Source organism: Triturus cristatus, chromosome 12 (assembly GCF_964204655.1).
Source record: "Triturus cristatus chromosome 12, aTriCri1.1, whole genome shotgun sequence".
Classification (NCBI taxonomy): Eukaryota; Metazoa; Chordata; class Amphibia; order Caudata; family Salamandridae; genus Triturus; species Triturus cristatus.
Window position 1 is genome coordinate 207,112,415 of NC_140595.1, and position 21,069 is coordinate 207,133,483.

Genomic DNA, 21,069 nt, shown 5'->3' on the forward strand with positions numbered 1-21,069 from the left:
ATTCAAAAACTTTATGCTCGCTTAAAATTTTTGTGGATAGATGAAATGGAATTTTGAAAGATAAAGCTAATGGAGATAGGAGGGTGTGGACCAGGTTTTGGTTCGATTAGTACAGTTTAGGATCATAAAAGAAGTGTACCTGAGAGGGTGAACTGAACTGCATTTTGTTAATTTTGGAGTATTTTATGTAGCGTATTGTATGCAACTTTCACTATAAAGTCCACAATGCTCCCATTTTTGTTAAGCAAACGTGGAAGACTTCGAATGGTAGATTTTATCTCGCAGCGAGAAGGCTGGACGCCTTTACACTGTTCACAACTTACTGTTTTTGTAATAGCTTTTTGTTATAAGCAAAATAAAATTAACTTCTAATAGTAATTTTACACTCGTAAAGCCTAATTTGGCAGGTTCCATCCCTGGCTATAGGGATGAGGTAGAGGTAGGCAGGGAGATCTGCAGCTCATAGTAAATTTACACTTGGAAATGGTAAATAGCAAAAAGGTGTAAGGTTACTACTAGAAAAACTAGTACATTTATACATATGTAAATATACAACAAAAAAAGAAAACAAGCATTGGCATAGCCAATAGTTCTCGCCTTTGGGACCTTATAAGTGTTTAGCCATGCAACAGTTGCATAACTAAATACTTATAAGGTCCCAAAAGCGAGACCTATTGGCTCTGCCAAGCGGGCCCTGCGGCTGCGAAAGTGATCAAACATCAAAGCGGCCGTGAAAGTGAAAGTAATCTCGGTAAAGTGCGGCGCGCTCGCCCGCGCACATGCACTGTAGCTCTAGGCTGGCCTGGTAGCACTTTTTGGAGCCCTCTCAATAAGTCTCGCCAGACCAGCGCATGCGCTGGGTCAGGCGAGACCTAAAAACGAATACAGAATAGTGAGGGAAGATTTTCTTTTTCAGCGCCAACTCCCCTTTTGCAGCGCACAGACCCTGCAATAATATTGCCATACTTCAGACTATGTTTAAAAGGGCTGTCTTAGGCATGGCACACAGCAAGCTATATTTCTAATTGATGTATACACTGGGACTTGTGTGTTCCAGCTGTCTACCCCGGATGTGGAGCACTTTGCATAATAGTTGTTTCTACAGGTTATATCCTCAGATTGCCGGCTATCTCAGAAAGCCTTCTCCCACTATAATCCTAAAACCCTGCATAAACAATTGACCCCCTACTAACTTATGGTTCATTTTCCTCTGCATGATTTCCCTCATTTCTGTTCTACAATGCGATGCTCATCCTACCTTCCATCCTCTACATGCCTTCTATGTCTGAGTATAATCTTTTCAATCTAATGCTTTTCCTCTTTAATCTCTCTTTTTGTAACTCTGCAATTGGCGGACACCTCATTTTATAGATCACAACCTCTCTTCTTTAACAAGCATTTGCAATGCAATAGGTCTCGCATTTACGGGAGTTTGAGCTATTGGCATTGTAAATGACAATGCCTTTTATTTATGTTTTGGTTTTTAAAACATAAAATAAAAGGCATTGTCATTTACAATGCCAATAGCTTCCTCGCGTAAATGCGAGACCTGTTGCATTTTCAAAGCTTGTTAGATGAGCTTCAAAGACTTTTGCATGGAAGCATTAAAAGAAAACCTCTCATAACTGTACCAACAAATAGGTCCTTTTTCTCACCAGGCACATGGCATGCATGATTAGAAGCTGTGTAGAAATAGCGCTTCGCGGTACTGTGGTAAACACTAATGTACTGGAATCTTTATTTGAATCCCTTTCGGAACAGTCAGTAAAAGTGGCAAATATAATTGAAAAATTGAGCAGTTAACATGCACCTTTTGGTTTCACTTTTCCAAAATTATCCTACATAAAATCCTACTGAGCAATGTGCTGGGGGTTACTCACTTGGTGCACATGGGGTCTAAGTTTATACTTTTTGACAGGGCTGCTTTAAATTACCAGTCCGGCCCTGGACGTGTTCCAGAGTCGAGTCAATGACAAAGAAGTGGTCCAAATGCTACGTTCAGAAGGGGGAGGGTGTGGCTTAACGGCCAGGGCAGCCGACTTTCTGCGCTGAGAGATCCAGGTTTAAGTCTCGTTCTGTGCTCAACATCCTGTGATTCTGGGCAAATCACTTCCCCCTGCCAACGGACAGCGCCTACAGACCCTCACGGGTTATTAGCGGCGCTATACAAATCCAAGTATTATATTATAGTATAATTATTAAGAAGCGAAAGAGGGAGCCAAAAGACGAGGATCAAATGTCCAAGCAAAATGGAAAAAGTGGCCTAGAAGGAGACTACATGGAAAGCTGCATGTTTAAAGCTACAGATCAAAATTTTAATGAAACTGCACTACAGCAACAGCACCTGCCCTGATATAATATTAATGGCCGCCGAGCAGCACGGTAGCAGCAGAAAGTCTTTTAGGCTCTTACGCAACACGTAGCTAAATTAATTATTTGCAGGGAAAGGATCCCATACCCCCGGCAGCCCCCGAGGGATCAGTGAGAGCCGGACTGAGGAGGCGCTCATTAGCGACCCTCAAATGTCAGACACCGGGAGGAAAGAAGAGGCCTGACGGAAGGAGACACAGCGACACAGAGATCTGGAAGGAAGGGGGCGCGAGAAAAACAGGGACAGCGAGGTACAATGATGGAAGAGGTGGCGACGAAGCGGGCACCAAGAGGGGAGAGGGCGCGAGGTAGACGGGGACTGCAGGTTAGACAGGGACAGCGAGGTACAATGATGGAAGAGGTGGCAACGGAGCAGGCACAAAGAGGGGAGAGGGCGCGAGGTAGACCGGGACCACAGGTTAGAGATAGGAAATCATGGAAGGCTCGTGAGAGAGAGCAGGATAGAATGGGGAGAGCGGGAGAGACAAAGAGCAGTAAATTCAGACATAAGCGAAGAGAGAGAGTGAGCAGTAAATACAGACATAAGCGAAGAGCGAGAGAGGAGTAAATACAGACATAAGCGAAAGGGAATGGGGTCGTAAGAGAGACAGAGGCCTAGGAAAAGGAGGGGATCCAGGTATAGAACAAATGTGTATTACGAAGAAAACAAGACAAGCCCGGCTTCTAAAGTGGTCCGGACGCGAGCGAGCGCCCGCCGCGCGAAAGTGAAAGCAAATGTGTCACGGCGAGACGCGGCGGAGCGTGGCGCGTGCACTTGGCGGGGGCGGACCCTTTGAAGTATGATGCCGAGGGCGCCAGTGGGCTGAAGCGCTTCCCCAAACTGATTGCATGGCGGCACAATGCACGCGATTGTGCACGTGCTCGCCATGCAATCCACTTTTGGGAGCACTTTGAAATGCCCGTCTTACTAGAGTCTCGCATAGCGATTGCGTAAACGCAATAGCTAGGCGAGACCTAAAAACCTATCCCTGTAACCCAACATTACCTAATGCCCAACAGCCTATGTATCTTATCTACCACTCATGAATGAATATTTCTTAGGCGCACTCAGCAGAGTTGTGAAACTACACAGCCCCCAAACTTAACTAATAATATATAATTTATCACAAAGTAACTGGAGTGAATACAAGTTTTTTTTCTTGTGAGCACATGACTAATGTTAATAACCAATAATACCACTGGACTAACCACAAACCTCAGATTAGTGTGCCACTTGCTGTAAAGAAGCAGAGAAAGGTGCCTAACCAGCAAGAGAAAAAAGCAGCTACAACTACAATATAAAAGCTACCAACCATAAGAAGCAAAGGTGGTGGCCAGTCATTGAGGCAGCGGGGAGATTTTGGTACAGTGGGATTCAGAAGAACAAGTGGTAGTTTGCTGAACACTGCTCCCTGCAACCTGGTGCAGAGTCAGAAGTACCTGGCAACAGTCCTGTAGTGCCAGACATAAGATGGCGGAGATTCTGACTGCAATCAGTACCCGGTAGAACAAAACGGAGCTCTAAAGAGGAGATTTTCTTGCACTGAAATCTCATTCCACCAGTGAATGGCAGAATAATGAGTAAGAAGAAGGCCCTGATACAACTAGGGTCTGATGCCAGGGAAGCTAGAAATAATGCCAAGCTAATGAAGCTGAAGTAGTCAGACCAGAGAATCAGAACAAAAATATAATCTTTGCTGGGTGGTATGCCTGATAATATGAAAGTAAGACTGAGTCACAAGGAGAAAGCAGGGGGCAGTTTGAAACAGCTGCAAAGTGAGAAAGTAGGGCTGAATGAAGCAGTAAGTCAGGGGAAAGAATTAGATGACACTTTGTGATCCGACTCATTTGGAGGAGAAAATTAAGTATCTTGAGAATAGGGTGAGGGTTCACATTCTCCGAGTCCTTAGTGTGCTCTATGCGGACAAGAGAGAAAATGTGGGAAACTCTGGGAGACTAACTAGGGATGAAGTAGTAGGATCCAATGCAGGCATGTATATCAGAGAAGCAAGGCTCCCCAGAAGAGGGCTGCCTGGTGTGAGACAGCTGGATGGCATAATATTCTAAGATCTCAGAATGGGGCAGGCAGATCAATTGGCAGATCTTGGCCAAGTAATGGTCCAGAGGAGAGGAGCTGCTGAAGACGAGGAAAGACTTGTTTGCCAAAGGACTAGCGGCATCCCTCAGGTTCTCAAAATCTTGAGGGAAAGCAGAAAAGCTTTCTCTTTTTTGCAATTTGAGACAGTGCATTACTTTCTGAGATCTATTTCTGAGTTTTGAGATGTTTTAATTGACTGAAGGAAAATGCTACTTACAATTATGCATCTGTTCTTGGAATGTAGAGCTGCAGAGATTCACACTCTGTGCATAGATCGCTATCTGGTGTTGGGCTCACGTGCTTGCACCTTGTTGTTGTCTTGGAAGAAGTCTTCTGTAGTCTCGAGATAGGTGACTCCTCCCTTGGACGATAGTGCGCATGGGCATCGACTCCATCCTCAGATTGTTTTTCGCCATGAAGAGAAATAATGGAATTTGTAATAAACAGAAAGATGTCCATGAGAATGTATCTAAGTAAGATAACACTGGAACAGATACAGGATCCAGGGAGGTGGGTGGGCATGTGAATCTCTGCAGCTCTACATGCCAAGAACAGAAGCATACTGGTAAGTAGCATTTTCCATTCGAGGCATGTGAGCTGCAGAATTCACACTCTGTGCATAGACTGTATAGCAGTGTCTCCCCTAGCGGTAGTCGCCTGTATCGGTTGCAGTGGTTTTAAAAAGTGTCCTAAGAACAGCTTGGCCTACAGAAGCTTGTTGCTTTACCTGCACATCTACACACTAGTGTTTGGTGAAGGTGTGTGTTGTAGACCATGTTGCTGCCGTACAAATGTCTTCTAGGGGAATGTTCCCAAAGAATGCCATTGAAGCCCCTTGTTTGCGTGTTAGATGCGCTCTAGGGGGAATTGTTAACTTACGTTTTGCTTTCTGATAGCATATTTGAATACATTTTACTATCCACCTGGCAATTCCGGCTTTGGAAATTGGATTGCCTTTATGAGGTGGAGAGAAAGCTACAAACAGTTGCTTTGTCTTCCTAAAGTTTTTAGTCCTGTCTATGTAGTAAAGTAAAGCTCTTTTGACGTCAAGCGTGTGAAGAGCCCTTACTGCTACACAATCAGGATTTTCGAAAAATACTGGCAACTCTACTGATTAAGGTGGAAAGCAGAGATTACTTTGGGAAGGAATTTTAGGTTTGTCCTAAGAACCACCTTGTTACGATGTATTTGTAAGAATGGTTCTTGTATGGTTAAAGCCTGGATCTCACTTACTCTCCTGAGAGAGGTGATTGCGACCAGGAAAGCTACTTTCCATGTAAGGAATTGTAATTCGCATTTTTGTAAAGGCTCAAATGGTGGACCCATGAGTCTAGTAAGAACAATGTTTAGGTTCCATACTGGAGAGGGTGGCAGTCTGGGTGGAATTATCCTTTTAAGGCCTTCCATAGAAGCTTTTATAGCGGGCACTCTAAACAATGACAAATGTCTGTTTTGTAGGTAGGCAGCAAGGGCAGCCAGATGTAATCTTATCGATGAGTATGCCAGATTGCATCTTTGTAGGTGTAGCAAATAGCAGATAATGTTTTGAATTGAAGCATCCAATGGGTCAATTTTGTTATTTTTGCAATAAATTACGAATCTCTTCCATTTAGCTGCATAGCAAGCTCTAGTAGTGGGGTGTCTGGCTTCTTTAATAATGTTCATACAGTCTGGTGGGAGGTTGAGGTAACCGAACTCTAGGATTTCAGGAGCCAGATCGCTAGATTCTGTTGTGCTGGATCTGGGTGCCTTATCTCTCCATGGTTCTGCATTAGCAGCTTTGGGGAGAGACGTAATTGTTGGTGTGGAACTACTGAGAGTTTGAGTAGTGTTGTGAACCATTGTTGCTGTGCCCATATTGGAGCAACTAGGATCATCTTGAGAGACTGTTGTTTGAGCTTGCGTACTACTAGTGGAATGAGCGGGAGTGGCGGAAAAGCGTACGCATATCTGCCTGACCGGTTCATCCATATCGCATTGCCCTTGGACAACGGGTGTGGAAACCTGGCGGCGAAGGTTGGGCATTTTGCGTTTGCATGTGTGAAGAACAGATCCATGTCTGTTTGGCCCCACATGCAGAAGAAGGGTTGAAGAACTTGCGGATGAAGTTCCCATTCGTGTATCTGTTGCTGACGACGTAACCGATCCGCCATCTGATTGTTCACCCCTGGAAGATGTTCTGACAGAAGATGTATGTTTTGTGGAATGGCCCATCTCCATATACTTTGCGCTAGATGAGACAGCTGCAAAGAGTGTGTTCCTCCTTGTTTCTGTATGTAATACATTGCTGTCATTGTCTGTGCGAAGTAGGACAGCTTTGTTAAGGAGATGTGTTTGGAACGACTTTAACGCTAGAAAAATTGCCAGTAATTCTAGGTAATTGATGTGGAGCAGTTTTTGTTGAGTGGTCCACCTGCCTTGAATCGTGTGGTTTAGGAGATGGGCTCCCCAGCTGGCGAGTGATGCATCTGCTGTTAGCATGATCTAAAAGGGTTGGAAATATGGGATCCTTTAATACAGTGGATGCAAAGCCATAACGGGTCAGGATAGATGCCTGTATGCGTATTGTATAGAACAGTGAAAATTAAACATGAATTAACCACGATTTGAAAGTATAGATTGTGATGAACAATGTTGCACCAGATGAACTAAGATTTGCTATTATGATATTTATGAAATCTGTCACAATGATTATGTTTATGTGCAATGTCTGAGAAGGGTAGGGGGGGCATGTGATGGGGGGGTTTCGTATGTATAAAAATAATATAGAATATTTAAAAAATATATATATACTAGAAGCAACCAAGTAATTAGGTATGCCTATGTTCCGTAAACACTAGAATAATCCTAATCTCCTAAACTTTTAATAAGGTGGACAAAACAACAGGAAATTAATTGTAATCTCAGAAATGTCCCTGCAATAGCAGCTATAATGCTTAAGAAACCGAATTTGAAACCATTTAACAGTAAATGATGCTAAGGGCAAAGTTCCAAACCTAAACTTTATCTAACATGACTTAGCAAACAGGGGTTCAATCTAATTAAGATTAACTTCAAATACAGTGATGTGGTTGTGTGCTAAAAACCTCTACAAGTCTGCTACCGTGATTGTAAAGAAAACAGTTATTATTGACTAGCTCCAATAATGTTTTTTAAGTGCAAGCAATCGGGGACATTTCAAGATCAGGTTCTTTCCAGTAACACATAAATCCAACTTAACAAATGATGAATGTACATACAAAAACCAGGCCATTTGTGTGCATTAATCATGGGCACAATCTCTTGCAGCTGTAATCTATAATGCCTCAAAGTGTAATGGTATGGAGTCTAACCCAAGTTGATATGGATCATTAGTTAGCTATATAAATGATACTCCTCATCCCCATGCAAGTCATTTAAACTTTATGTTGCAAAAAACCCCATTAAAGATCAGCATAAAACAGTTTACACACGCACTTCATGTCATACAATGAGAAATTACATCACAAAGGGCAACTAACTCAATGTGTAAAAACTTGTTAGAACTAAAAAAAAATAAAAAAAATAAAAAGAAGGAATACAATAAAATAACAAATGCCTAAGAACAGTTATAAAATAGTTATGTCAAGGGTGGTAAACCATATTTGTTCCTGATACTTAAGGACCCTCTAATAAAACTGATCATGGCATAGCAAATCCCAGGGGAATCAGGAAACATACAAATTTTAAAACAATCTTTTAGGAGTTGGGTGTAATGAATGCAAGCTAGGAACTAGGATTTGGATTTATAAAGTGCACAAAAAAGCATAAAGAGTAGTGTGCTTTGCCTTGAGAAAGTAGCAAAAGAGCAGGGTGGCTGATTTTCAAACCACGGGCCTACCTTGCTGTGGGAATACTAAAATAAAGTGCAGAGACCCCAAACGTAACCTGGCCAAAAGAAAACTTAAATGGACGTATTCTATATGTGCTAAATAAAATTCTGGTGAGTGACTAGTGGATAAAGCAAGATAATAGACCACGGAACAAAGGTGGTGTGCTTTGAAACTGAGCCTAAGCTGCGCATCATCATGAAATGCTCCTTTTACCCGAGCTCTGGCAGAATGGAAGATTCATTCGGTGTTATTAAAAAAACTCTGGTACTCCCAGCCTACTAAAAGAGCTCTTCAGGTGTACTAGCCAAGGAATAGCAACTGAATTATCCAGAGCTAAGCAATCCAAAAGAATACATTTAGAAAGCCCTAGCTCAGCGGTTAGACAGATTTTCAACCACAGTAGCAAAGGGCGAGCCCAAGGGCATCGTCCAAATAATTAATGGCCACTTCCAAAAGGCATAAGAAAGTGGGCGCACCATGTGGCACCATAAGTAATCTTTGTAAAAAGCTGCTTTCTACTCTTTGGAGTCGGAGCAATCACAATATCCCCACATTTCCGGACCATAAGTGGTGAGTGAATGACACTTAGCTTTGCACAGTACTATTATCTCCCTAACTGGTTTATGACCTAATATAAAGAGAAGCAAAAGAGCGCTGAAGCTGATCTATTTATTTGTTGTGCCCTCAGCACTAACAGAGATTCCCAGTTCAGATGTGAGTCAACTGGCATCCCCAAATAGCGAAAACTATACCCTAACAGGCGCACCCTCTATAAGAAAAGTCTTGGATTTGATTCTCTTTGGCCTGCAGACCATAACAAAAGACTTTTTCTCACTTATCTTCAGATCGAGAGGAGACATGAATTTGGCAAAGGCATCCAGAGCTCTTTGTAGGCTGGCTGCTGTCTTAGCTATGAGGACAGCACCATCCACATATAAGAGCGTCGGAATAAAACAACCCTCGGGAAATCCAGTTTCTTTTGCATCAAATGGCCTTCCAAACCATTAATCTATATTAGAAAGGAAAGCGGAGCTAAAATTCAGCCCTGGCTGACTCCCTGATTACACTGGATAGAAGGTATACATTCCCCTCTAGAATCAAAGAGCATCGGGGCCGAGTTGCCTCAATGCAGGCGGCGAGGGAGAGTGATAAGGGGTTCTTACACCAACAAGTTTCCCAAGATAGCCCATTGTTTTGATCTGTTTACAGATTCGAAAGTACTCAACAAATCCATGAATTCAAGATTTAATGAGCCCTTCTTGGCCTTGGTGTACTTAGCAATAATCAAAGAAAGATTCAGACACTGTTCAACCATTAAAAACCTTTGTATAAAGCCATATTGGCCCTCTGAAAGGATATTGTAAGCATTGGCCCAACCCTCCAATCTTGCTAAAAGAACGCTTCCCAAGATCTTTACTGTAGAGTCCAAAAGCGAAAAAGGATGGTAACAGACTGGGTCATTTGTGTTGTCCTTTTTAGTCAAGCCTAGGCAGCGCATGTGTTGTCTCTGGACATGCTGTATTCAGTCAGGAGGCTTACAGCCTGCCTGCAGCTTCTCATTTGCTTTTGTCAGTATCCTTAAAAAAATGTTGCGTCTAATTGGATAATGCTTACTGTGAGTCCCACCTTTTTTGTTGCTAGTTGCCTCCAATAGATCACCCTGATGACTTATGGCATTCTACTTCTCCCATTATAGTTACTAGCTCAGGAAGGTTTTTAATGTTGGGGGGGCGCTGGAGGGCGCACTGCGACATGGCCGCATTTTGAGGCAGCTCCGCCGGTCGGGAACAATATGGGCATATACAACAACTTACCGGGTATTATGACGAACAGAAAGTAGTGGTATGTACGGCGGAATGTGACCGCTACGACCCGAAGGGTGAAAGAGCATGGCCTGGGGTCCTGTAATCGTGAAAGCTGCCAGTGAAACGGAGTAGCGGTGAGTCGGAGTGGTGGCTGTAAGATGGTGGTACCCTGTGTGCTTGGCAGGAGGAGCGGATGCAGGGACTCGAGCGGCTGAACTGCGGAATGAGCGGCCAGAGACAACACATGCAACACTCGTGCCTAATTGTGTTCCCTGCCTGTTCGTATGATGCGCGTTGAGGCCCCCTGCGACCTATATACATCCTGTAAAACGAAAGGTGCCCACATATCTTACAAAATGGGGGGCGCGGGCAATGGAGGTTTGCCCCGCAGGCTGTAGCGGTGAATAGTGTGGTCAGCTGTTTACCCTTAATGTCAGACTCTGGAGGTGATCGGACGGGGGCCATCACGCATTGCTGGGGAGGAGTGCCATATTGTGTACTGTGGGAATACGCGTTAGATGTCGTGATGTGTGCGGCGTGAAGATCGGCGGTCTGCGACGGTGCGTGTGACATTTGGACCGGCGCGATCCCGCTGTGCTCGCCTGTCGTGGGTAGAGCCTCGGGGTGTACAGCATTGGGGCACCTGAGGCATCTTGAACTGTGTGCTGCAAGGACGGTAAGAAAGCGCATTCACCGCTAAGGGACCAATGGATGGGGCTGTTTTAGCTTCCTGGCTGGCAGTTAAAATCTATTGGTGCGCAGCCATAAAATCGAGCAAAGGACTGTATGCTGGGGCCCTGCTGGCAACTGTACTAGGTGGGCTTACCACTGTAAGTACTAGTAAAGCCCAGCGGTGTGCTGGTGAACTGTTCACCCTGCTGATCTGTCTGTCCTGGTCACTATAGTGCACTCACCAGCGCCATTGTGTCTTGTGGAAAGAACGACTCTGCTGTGTCTCTAACGCCAAGCACAACCTCTAACGCTGCAGATAAGAAATGAGAGGATTGCAGTGAGGCTGTGGGGCAGATAACTACTTGTCTCCTGGGTTAAGACACTGCAGGGTAGTCCATTTTGTCACGCCACTGCCCACAATACGTGTAGAATACGATACACAGGCAACTGGAAGCTATATGGTCTCCACCACTTGACGTCACTATGGGAAAACCGGACACGCAGTAGCCGAAACTGAATTTTGACGTCAAGCGCAGTGCTAAAGGGGCGACTGAGCATTCGGACACGGAGTAGGACACTGAGCAACCAGCAAACAAAAGTATGGAAGCTGCTCTCCAAGCTATACAACAAAGCCTTCAGGCCATTGATGGAAAGTTGGACTCCCTCACTCAACGAGTGGATAATATCTCTGCTAAATTAGACAAACAGGGTGAGCGCCTAGATGCAGCGGAGGACCTCATCACAGCAGTAGAGAATGAGTCCCGCGACATGACACGAAAATGCGTAGGTATGGAAAAGGTCCTGGAGGTCATTAAAAACAAGGCAGAGGATTTGGAGGCGAGATCGCACCGCAACAACGTCTGAATTGCGGGAGTTCCTGAAAGTACGAACACGGGAAGGATGGAAACATATGTGGAGGGCATGCTGCGTAAAGTGTTTGGTGCCAACAGTTTCTCTACGGTTTTCATAATAGAGTGGGCCCACAGGACACTAGCGCCCAAACCACCAGCGGGCGCCCCACCTAGACCCATAGTGGCCAGGGTCCTCAATTACAGAGACCGTGATGTAATTTTGAGGATGGCTAGGGAGAAAAAGCTAATCACAGCAAATCAACTATCAGGGTAATAACCTAGCCTGTTACCCTGACTTCACCATGGCGGTACAGGCGGTATGTAAAGAATTTAACCCAGCAAAAAAGAAACTCCGTGAAATGGGTATGGAGTATGCGATGCTATACCCCGTCAAATTACGGATAACATATGATGGGCGAGTGAACATTTTTCAAATATCAAAGGCTGCGCAAGATTTAATTAAAAAGATGGGCATTAAGCAGAAAGCACACAGTCAGAAAGAGCCAGACCAAGATTCTGAATGATGACATTGGTACAACCAACCAGGGATAAATGTAAATTATGCATTCTTTCCAAATCCGTTTTTACCTTATTAAGCAGTGGGGTCATGTTCCCCTCTACCAATTTCTCTAGATCTGCTGTAATTATCACCCCAAGATATACTGCTGAACTAACCACCCTTGTGTCCTTACAGTTTGAATATCTATTCTCAACTATTTGAGTCTTAGGACTATTCAATCTGTAGCCTGATATTTGTCCAAACATTTGTGCGATCGCTTCCACTTCCGTGATTGCCAATGTGGGGTTAGGTGTCAAAATGGCCACGTCATCAGCGTAAACCAGCGTTTTAACCACTATAGTATTGCACTTCATAGGAGAAATGCACTGGTTGTCTTCCAACCTTCTTAACAGAGGATCTAAGTATAAAGCGAAAAGAAGGGGGGACAAGGGACACCCCTGCCTAGTGCCCCTTGTGATCTTAACTGGGAGCGAACTTCCCCTGTTATCTCTTATTTTAGCAGTCGGATCTTTATATAGCGTTTGGATGGCTGCTATATATCCTGCCCCTATACCGCACCACTATAAGACCGACCACAAGTAATTCCAGGAGACCCGGTCAAACGCCTTCTCTGCGTCTAAAAAGAGAGTTGCCATAGGGTCTCCTAGAGTGCCTGCTGCGTCAAACGCTGTGATTACCTGTCTCACGTGACACGTGGTTCCCTTCCCTGGAATAAAGCCATGTTGTACGGGACTAACCAGAGTTTCAATGATGTCAGCCAATCTATTTGCCAACATTTTTGAATAGACTTTGACGTCTGAGTTCATTAACGTAATTGGCCTATATGAACCAGGTAGCGACGCGGGCTTCCCTTTTTTAAAAATCACTATAATGTCCGCCCCTCCCCATGATTCGGGGCTTGCATCCCCTTTCTGTGCCTGCACCATAATATCAAACATGTCCCTTTCCAACACCCTTTGAAAAACTTTATAAAATTCCACCGGGATCTGGTCCGGTCCAGCTGCCTTACCGGGAGGTAATTTAGACAATGCCATGGTGAGTTCTTCCCTTTGGAGTGGGGCATCTAACATATCTTTAGCTTCCTCGGATAGTGAGGGGGAAGAAATACCGTCAAGGTAGCTCTCTATCTCATTTGTCCAATCACCAGGGTCAGAGGTGTAAAGTTCCACATAGAATTGCCTAATTCTGCCCAGATTCCTGTACTTCTTTAGATCTATCCCCTTGTCTTTTGAGGCCATATGGTTTAACGCGCTGGAGGCAATATTAAATAGATTAATTTGGGCACAAGGGAAGACACGAAGGGCTTATAGGTTTATTTCACTTCCTAGAGAGAGGGGCGGGTGGGGTGCACCTGATTTTAGGTTATACTATTGGGCTGCAACACTGCAATACATCCAGGGATTGATCGGAGGGGGTGGAACTAACGTAAGAATCACCTCGAATTCAACTAAAATCTATGCCACTGTGCTTGGGGAGGACTCGGAAAACTGTTTCCTGAATTGTATTGAGTTTGGGTATTATAAAAGAACGCGCTTTAAGACTATCATCGGGGCAATTAAAGTATGGAAAGCTTTCCTTAAAAATGCTGGCTTGGGAAGACTTAATAGATATACCAAACTCTATAAGAATAGGTCCTTTCCAGCGGCAGTCTTTGCTGATAGGACAATGGCGGAGTGGGCAGATAAGGGAATAGCTCAGATAGGTGACATTATGGATTCTGAGGGAGTGTTGCAGTTCACTGACTTATCAAATAAATTTGGTATTGATAGACATGGGTTCTTTAAGTATCTTCAAGTAAGAAGTTTTTTTAATAATAAAAAGGGGGGACCCGCTGGGTTTGCAGAGAATGAAATCCTAGAGAAGATTAAGATGTTGGGGGACTGTACAATCAGGAGTTTGTATGCAAGTCTGATAAAGGGGAAACCAGATGACATTGAGAAATACAGCAAAAAGTGGGCTGTAGCTCTCAGTGGGAAAGAACAGTGGTTTTCGGAGTCACTGGAATTGGGCTACACAATTTTGTGTTCGGCTCCATTGCAATCACAACACTATAAAACCCTATACTCATTATACTACACTCCTGCCAGAATTTCTAAGTGGGGGGGTAATACAGGGATTTCTTGTTCTCGTTGTAATATGACGGGAGTGGATATTGTACACGTTTTTGCAACCTGTCCCCAATTGTATACCTTGATAAAAGATATAGAGGTATTTATAAATAGATCTTTAGGTTTACAACGTACACTTACGCCATTGTGGATTTTAATGGGGATCAGCCCAGCCTCTGACTTGCCGCAAAGGGAATTTATGTTTATAGCCATGGCAGTCTTTAGACTAATGATAGCCAGAGCATGGCTCGATAAGAACCCTCCAGGCTGGCAAATATGGCTAGCTAATCTTTTGCAAGTATACAATTTAGAAAAGTCTATATATGAAAGGAAGGGAAAGAGAAAAAGACACCTTGGGTTAAAAATATGGGAACCTATTACTAAGTGGAAGGCAGGTTTGAATTAATCCTAGGCAGTCGAGTAAGGTTGTTTATAGTATATGTTTAAAATCTCATTACGGGTATTTTGATTTATTTGATTTGTAATTGTAATGAATTTGGTGTCTGTAAATGATGTTAAAGAACTCTATGAATTTGCTGAAATGTATGGTGACAAGATTTATTATATGTGCAAAATGGTAAAATAAAAAAGAGAATTAAAAAAAAAAAAAAAAAAAAAAAAAAGATTCTGAATGAAGCGTGATGGGTCGTATCTGTCTGGGCCTGCATAACTGAATGGCTGGTCTGTAGGGAAACTGCAGGAAAAAAAAGAAAGAAAAAAAAACTGTCTGTTGTGTTGCTCTACCCGAGTATCCTTGCAACTAACCTTTTGACTGTGGATTCAAAATCCAGATACGGAAATGTGGGTGTGTAACTCGCTCCTTTGTGTGCGTGGACAGAACAACATGATGGCGGTGATATATCCATGCGAATAGGATGGTCAAGATGACATGTGCCTCTTTCCGCAGGTGGTAAGACATGGGGAACTTCTCAATGTCTCTCAATGTTGGGAGTAACACTGCAGCGAGCCTTACAATGTATATGTGGGCATAGATGTGTCATTGGCACTCAATCTTGACAAGGGTGGTTACAGCAATACTAGTAGCTTGTGCTCATTGGCAGGTTGCGCGATGTAGGGTATGAGGAAGAGATACAGAAACAAAGCCGCATTTCTCAGTTAAACCTGGCGGGGATGGTCAGATGTGCTAAGCGCTATTCTAGCTGTATATTTTGAAGAGCATACAAGGGAAAATAATATAATGTCATGTGGTGTAGACAGACTCATAATTATGTGCCAGATAATGAATCTACAAGTTAACTGTGGGATGTTTACTGTCATATATATGCTGTACCTATGTTCCAATATATACCCGAATCCCTCACGCAGTACCTGACCCCATCCACACAGATGGAAGGTTGACGCGTGCACTCGGCGGAACCCCCCATGAGGGTGCTCCCCAACAAAGATTTTAGTTATGTCAACTTTGTTGTATAGGGTATGTCTTTGGCGTGATTTGGATGCCAAAGTGGGTGGGGGGTGGTGGGGTTGGGATGGGGGATTGTTTTACCGCTTACAGACTTTGAAATTCATTGCCACTATACAGATTGCTACCAGTAATGATTACATCATCTTAAATAATGCAGACGTTTTTAGAACCACCTTTCAATGTAATGAAATTGGCTGTACCATATATATGAATCGCAACAGAGACTATAAATAGGTTACAGAAAGCTCATCTGAATCTATTGACGTGGAATATCAGGAGGCTTAATAACCCCCAAAAAATAAGGCAGGTTTTTGCATATCTAGATAGACTCCAAATAGATATTGCTCTGTTGCAGGAATCTCACCTAGACCCACGCATAAGTGCACGGTGGGGAGCAGATGGACGGAAACGGTATTAAGCTCTACTCTATATGGCGAGGGGGGTAGGCCGGGTCAGGTTTTGGCGCACAAAATATGCTCAGGGTATGCACCACAAACAGTTAGTGCAATAAAAGACGATAGTGGTACACTTTGTTAAGACACAGAGGGTATATTACGTGCCTTCATGAGAACGTACGGGGACCTGTATGCGTCGCGAGACATAGCCACACCACCTGAGATTTTGTCCTACCTAGAAGATGTAGCAATTGCCTGGTTGTCTGATACACAAAGAGACTTATCTTTCTCAACCAGTTACGGTGGGGGAAGTTAATGAGGTGGCCCAAACACTCCCGAATGGCAAAGCACCAGGCGGCTTTATCAGCGAATTTTACAAGGCATTTATCGACCAGCTTGCGCCTCACCTCGTAGAAATGTACGGTGACGCCCATGATAAACAGATTTTACCTCCAACACTGAGAGAAGCCATGCTCATTGCCCTGCTGAAACCTGGTTAAGTCCCTGAACAATGTGAATCATATAGGCCATTATCCTTGATAAATACTGACACTAAAATTTTGGCAAAGATCCTTGCAAAACGTTTACAGCCCCTAATGTCCAACATAGTCCTCCCTGATCAATCGGGATTTATACCTGATCGATCAACTGCCCATAACACCAGAACCCTATTTGCCATATCGCACTATCTGGCCCCAAAGATGAAAGCAGCTGCAATCTTTTTGGATGCAGCAAAAGCATTCGACTCGATCAAATGGACTTATCTTCAAACTATACTGCAAAGAATGGGATTCCCCCCGCTCTTCCTACAATGGATTAACATACTGTATACAAAACCAACAGCGCGAATAAAAGTCAATAAATATGTCTCGGACACCATAACAATTGCAAGGGGTACACGGCAAGGCTGTCCGCTGTCCTCATTGCTTTTTGCAACAGCCTTAGTGCCACTTGCGTGTAAAGTGCGACAGAATCACAAATATGCCGCATTACATTTTCCGCAACGACCAATCAATATCTTGCTCTATGCGGATGATATGGTCCTATACCTGCGAGACCCCGACACAAATCTCTCACCTGTCCTGCGAGAATATATCAAATTTGGTCACCATTCGGGCCTCCAAATTAACTGGTCCAAATCAACTATTATCCCATTAACAGACACCACACACCCGCAACCAGCGGAGTTCCCTCTGGAATGGCAGATAGAGCCAGTTAGATATCTCGGTATTTGGTACCATCGAGATCCCGAAAAGAGTTATTTGTTCGAATTATGGGGTAACGGTAAGCAAGCTTGAGGAGAAGATCGGACGCTGGATACAGCTTCCGCTGTCACTTGCAGACAGACTAGCCATTGTCAAAATGGTTGTTCTGCCAAAACTTTTATACCTATTTAACAACATCCCCATCACTCCACCGAAAGGCTGTATTTCAACGCTTAAACACTATGATAATGCGATTAATATGGGCCGGTAAACAAGCTCGCATAGAACTGCGGGCCCTTACTTTGCCTTTCTCCAAAGGGGGTTTCAAGGTACCTGATCTCCTCCTCTACTATCTATGCGCCCCGGCGCAATACGCGCATTATTGGTACCATCACATGCCCTTTCTGCCACATACAGCGACTGAGGACGGGGATGTGCATCCAATCCCGCTAAATGCTATATTGCTGCATCGACGGGCTCCCCCACACGCTCATCACATTAACACCATTGAGGCTACTAATGCAGCATGGTGACAGATGGGAAAGTTAGCACATAAGCTACCTCTATACGCACCAGGAATGTCTTTGCAGTTCCAACCAGATTTGTCGGTCACCAAAGAAAAAGTGGGAACGGAACTGTTGAGGCAGGTGGGCATCGATAAGATGGGGGATATTTATGTTGATGGCACTTTTGTGGAATTGAGGTACATACGAAATCAGTCGTTACTTTTCCAGTTTACCTACCATAGACTACAGGGAGCTATTAAGAAACTATATCCCTCCTATCCCAACGAACCGCCACAACAGAATTCCCTGCAACTGTTGATTACTGCGCCACACAATAAGCACATGGTGACACTGCTATACACACAGCTTCAGGGTGATATCGCTGATAACACGCACAAGGCATGGGAATGCTGGAGTAGCATACTTGACACTCCCCTCACAGAGAAGGAGTGGGAGACCTGCTGTACTATAACTAGTGTGCTCAACCCGAATGGCTGTCTGCGCCTGTATGTTACAAATATCTGCATCAGACATATTATACCCTGGCCCGATTGTGCAAATATGGTCTTCGCATAGATGCACGATGCCAAAGATGTGGTACTGATAATGCCGATTTTATTCATCTTGCCTGGTACTGTACGCTAATTAGAACATATTGGACGGAGGTCGTGGAGATATTGGGTAAAATGATAGGAGTTACTATTGACTGTACAATACAAACCTGTCTCCTGGGACTGATCATGGATATCCGTGCTATGAAGTGCAAATTTTGCATGGTAGCCCTCCTTCTGGCTAAACGGAGAATCTCGCTACACGGGGGCAGCAGGGCAACATCAAAAACCACGCAATGGCTTAAGGATATGGCCTAATGTAAAGACACCCTGAAAACCTACGAGGAAGAGCTGCCCACTGGCTCTAAGCCACAAGACTACTGGGTGTTTCTGGTGGACTATCTTACAGCAAATCCAACTGTGTAATGGCGCATGTATGTATAACATGTAATAATATGTTTGAAGGTGGTATGCATAATATGCAATGTACTGTCAGGTAGCTTTCAATCTGTTGTAATCTGCATGCTGTGGTTATGTTTCGGACAATGTATGTCGTTAATAAAATCATAAATAAAAAATAAAGTTTTTAATGTTTTTTTTTTTTTTTACATCTGAAAGAGCACTGCATGCAAGTGTTTGTTTTCTCATCATTAAACATTGCAGTGCTGCTTCACGGCCGCCGAGCTTCACCTTTCATACAAGACCACTTTGATTTTTCCAGCGTATTTCCCGATTAGCGTGCACGTAAGTACATGTGACAATGCGCAAGTACTGCCATCCTTCCATAATAAACATTTCAAATTGTGTTTTTCCTTGCATTACAACCGAAATAAACAGAGAGAGAATGGAGGGATTTCCATTTGTGAGAGCTGACTCTCCAGGACGTACTGTCGCTCTGCATCACACATTGACTGCTACAACTGCACAATGTCGGCAACAAAAGGCAGAACCACTTCTACTTTAAGCGTAGCGAGTCTGCGCTGCTTCACTGACTACGGCCAGGGCTTCAATGAAAATGCATGCATTTGCATTATATAAGAAGTGACATTTTTTTAGGTCGAGCCTAGCGGCAGCGGGCAGCCCCTGCTCTCTGCGTGACTGCTGTAGTAGAGTAGGGGAGAGAAGCCCCACCCACTCGCCTCCCATATTTTTCATTGGCTTGCGTCAATATCTTTCGTAAATTCTGCTGTCAGATTCATTAATAGGCTTGTTAGTCCCTCCTTAGAACGGCCTAGTCTTCATCTGTACCCTCCCATTGCGACTGGCCCCTTTACTATGGTTGTCTCATGAGATGTTATTTAGTCTGTAAGCACCATTTACTTTATTGAGTTTCTCTTACTGCAGGCCCAACATGCACTTCTTCAGCTGAAACCGCTTGCCCCCGTAACATGGGCGCATGCTTTCAATCACTTTAACCCATAATTATCCTCTGTCTGTTTCAACACTGCCCCCCCCGTAAAATGGATTTAGAAATGATTAGCAAATTAAGTCACCTGAATTCCTGGTAGCACATAATCCTGTGCTACTGGGCTGAAGCCGACAACAGCACATCTGTGTTACATGTCATCTGTATTAAAGCCACGTGAATGGTTGTTTTCAAAAGCCTGTTTATTGCCGCCGCGGCTGCCACCATTCCCACCGCAATACCGCCACCGCAATACCTCCGCTCCCGCCACCTCCTCCACCGCCAATATGACCACCGCCAATACCGCCACTACTACCACCGCCAATACCACCACCACCACTGCCATCAATACCACTGCCACCAATACCACCACTACCAATACCACCACCACTACCACTACCACCACCACTACCAATACCACCACTACTACCAATCCCACCACCACCACTACCAGCAATACCACTACCACCACTAATTCCTCTACCACCACTAATTCCACTACCACCACCAGCAGTACCAATACCACCACCAATACCACTGCCACCAATACCAATACCACTACCACTACCACCACCACCAATACCACATCACCACCACCAATACCACATCACCACCACCAATACCACATCACCACCACTAATACCATCCCCACCACCAATACAAGTACCACCACCAATACAAGTACCACCACCAATAACAGTACCACCACCAATACCACCACCTCAGCGCCTCTCCCTCACTAGTAATAGCAGAGGCACTGTACGAGGGCGGAGTTGCAACAGAGATCATCCCTCCCTCCATCCATCCATGCCTGCCATAAAGCGCAGCCTGCCCTGCACCCAGAGGTGAAGCTAGGGCCCTACTAAGCTTGAGTGTTTTATTAGGCCAAAGATAGTAATGACATTATGCAATGCCACAATACACACTGAAATCACGTAGAGGGCAGGAAATAGACCCCACCCTCCCGCTCTATCTCCTGAGACGCGACAGTATAATCACAGAGCAAAAGGTGTTGGAGCGCTTTGTTAGTGTTTATAGCTCGGATCATATGAAACTCTCACTTCACACTTTGTGTCTGTGTAATTTACAACACTTGCACATCTTCCTCACTGCACTATTTATCACTACTTTGAAGACGTCGCAGGCCGGTCTCTTCCTCCGACATTTACAATCTAATAAGCGGTGGAGAAGGCTCTTTATTGCAATGCAATAGGTCTCGCATTTGCTATTAGTATTGTAAATGACAATGTCTTTTATTAATGTTTTAAAACCCAAAACATAAATAAAAGGCATTGTCATTTACAAT

General features: G+C 44.1%; 1 protein-coding gene across 1 annotated transcript in view; it reads right to left on the reverse strand.

Annotated features, from left to right (window-relative positions):
- Positions 1-21,069, reverse strand: part of RANBP10 (RAN binding protein 10) — a 413,778-nt gene that overhangs the window by 122,273 nt on the left and 270,436 nt on the right. The gene's annotated exons all lie outside the window — the stretch shown is intronic.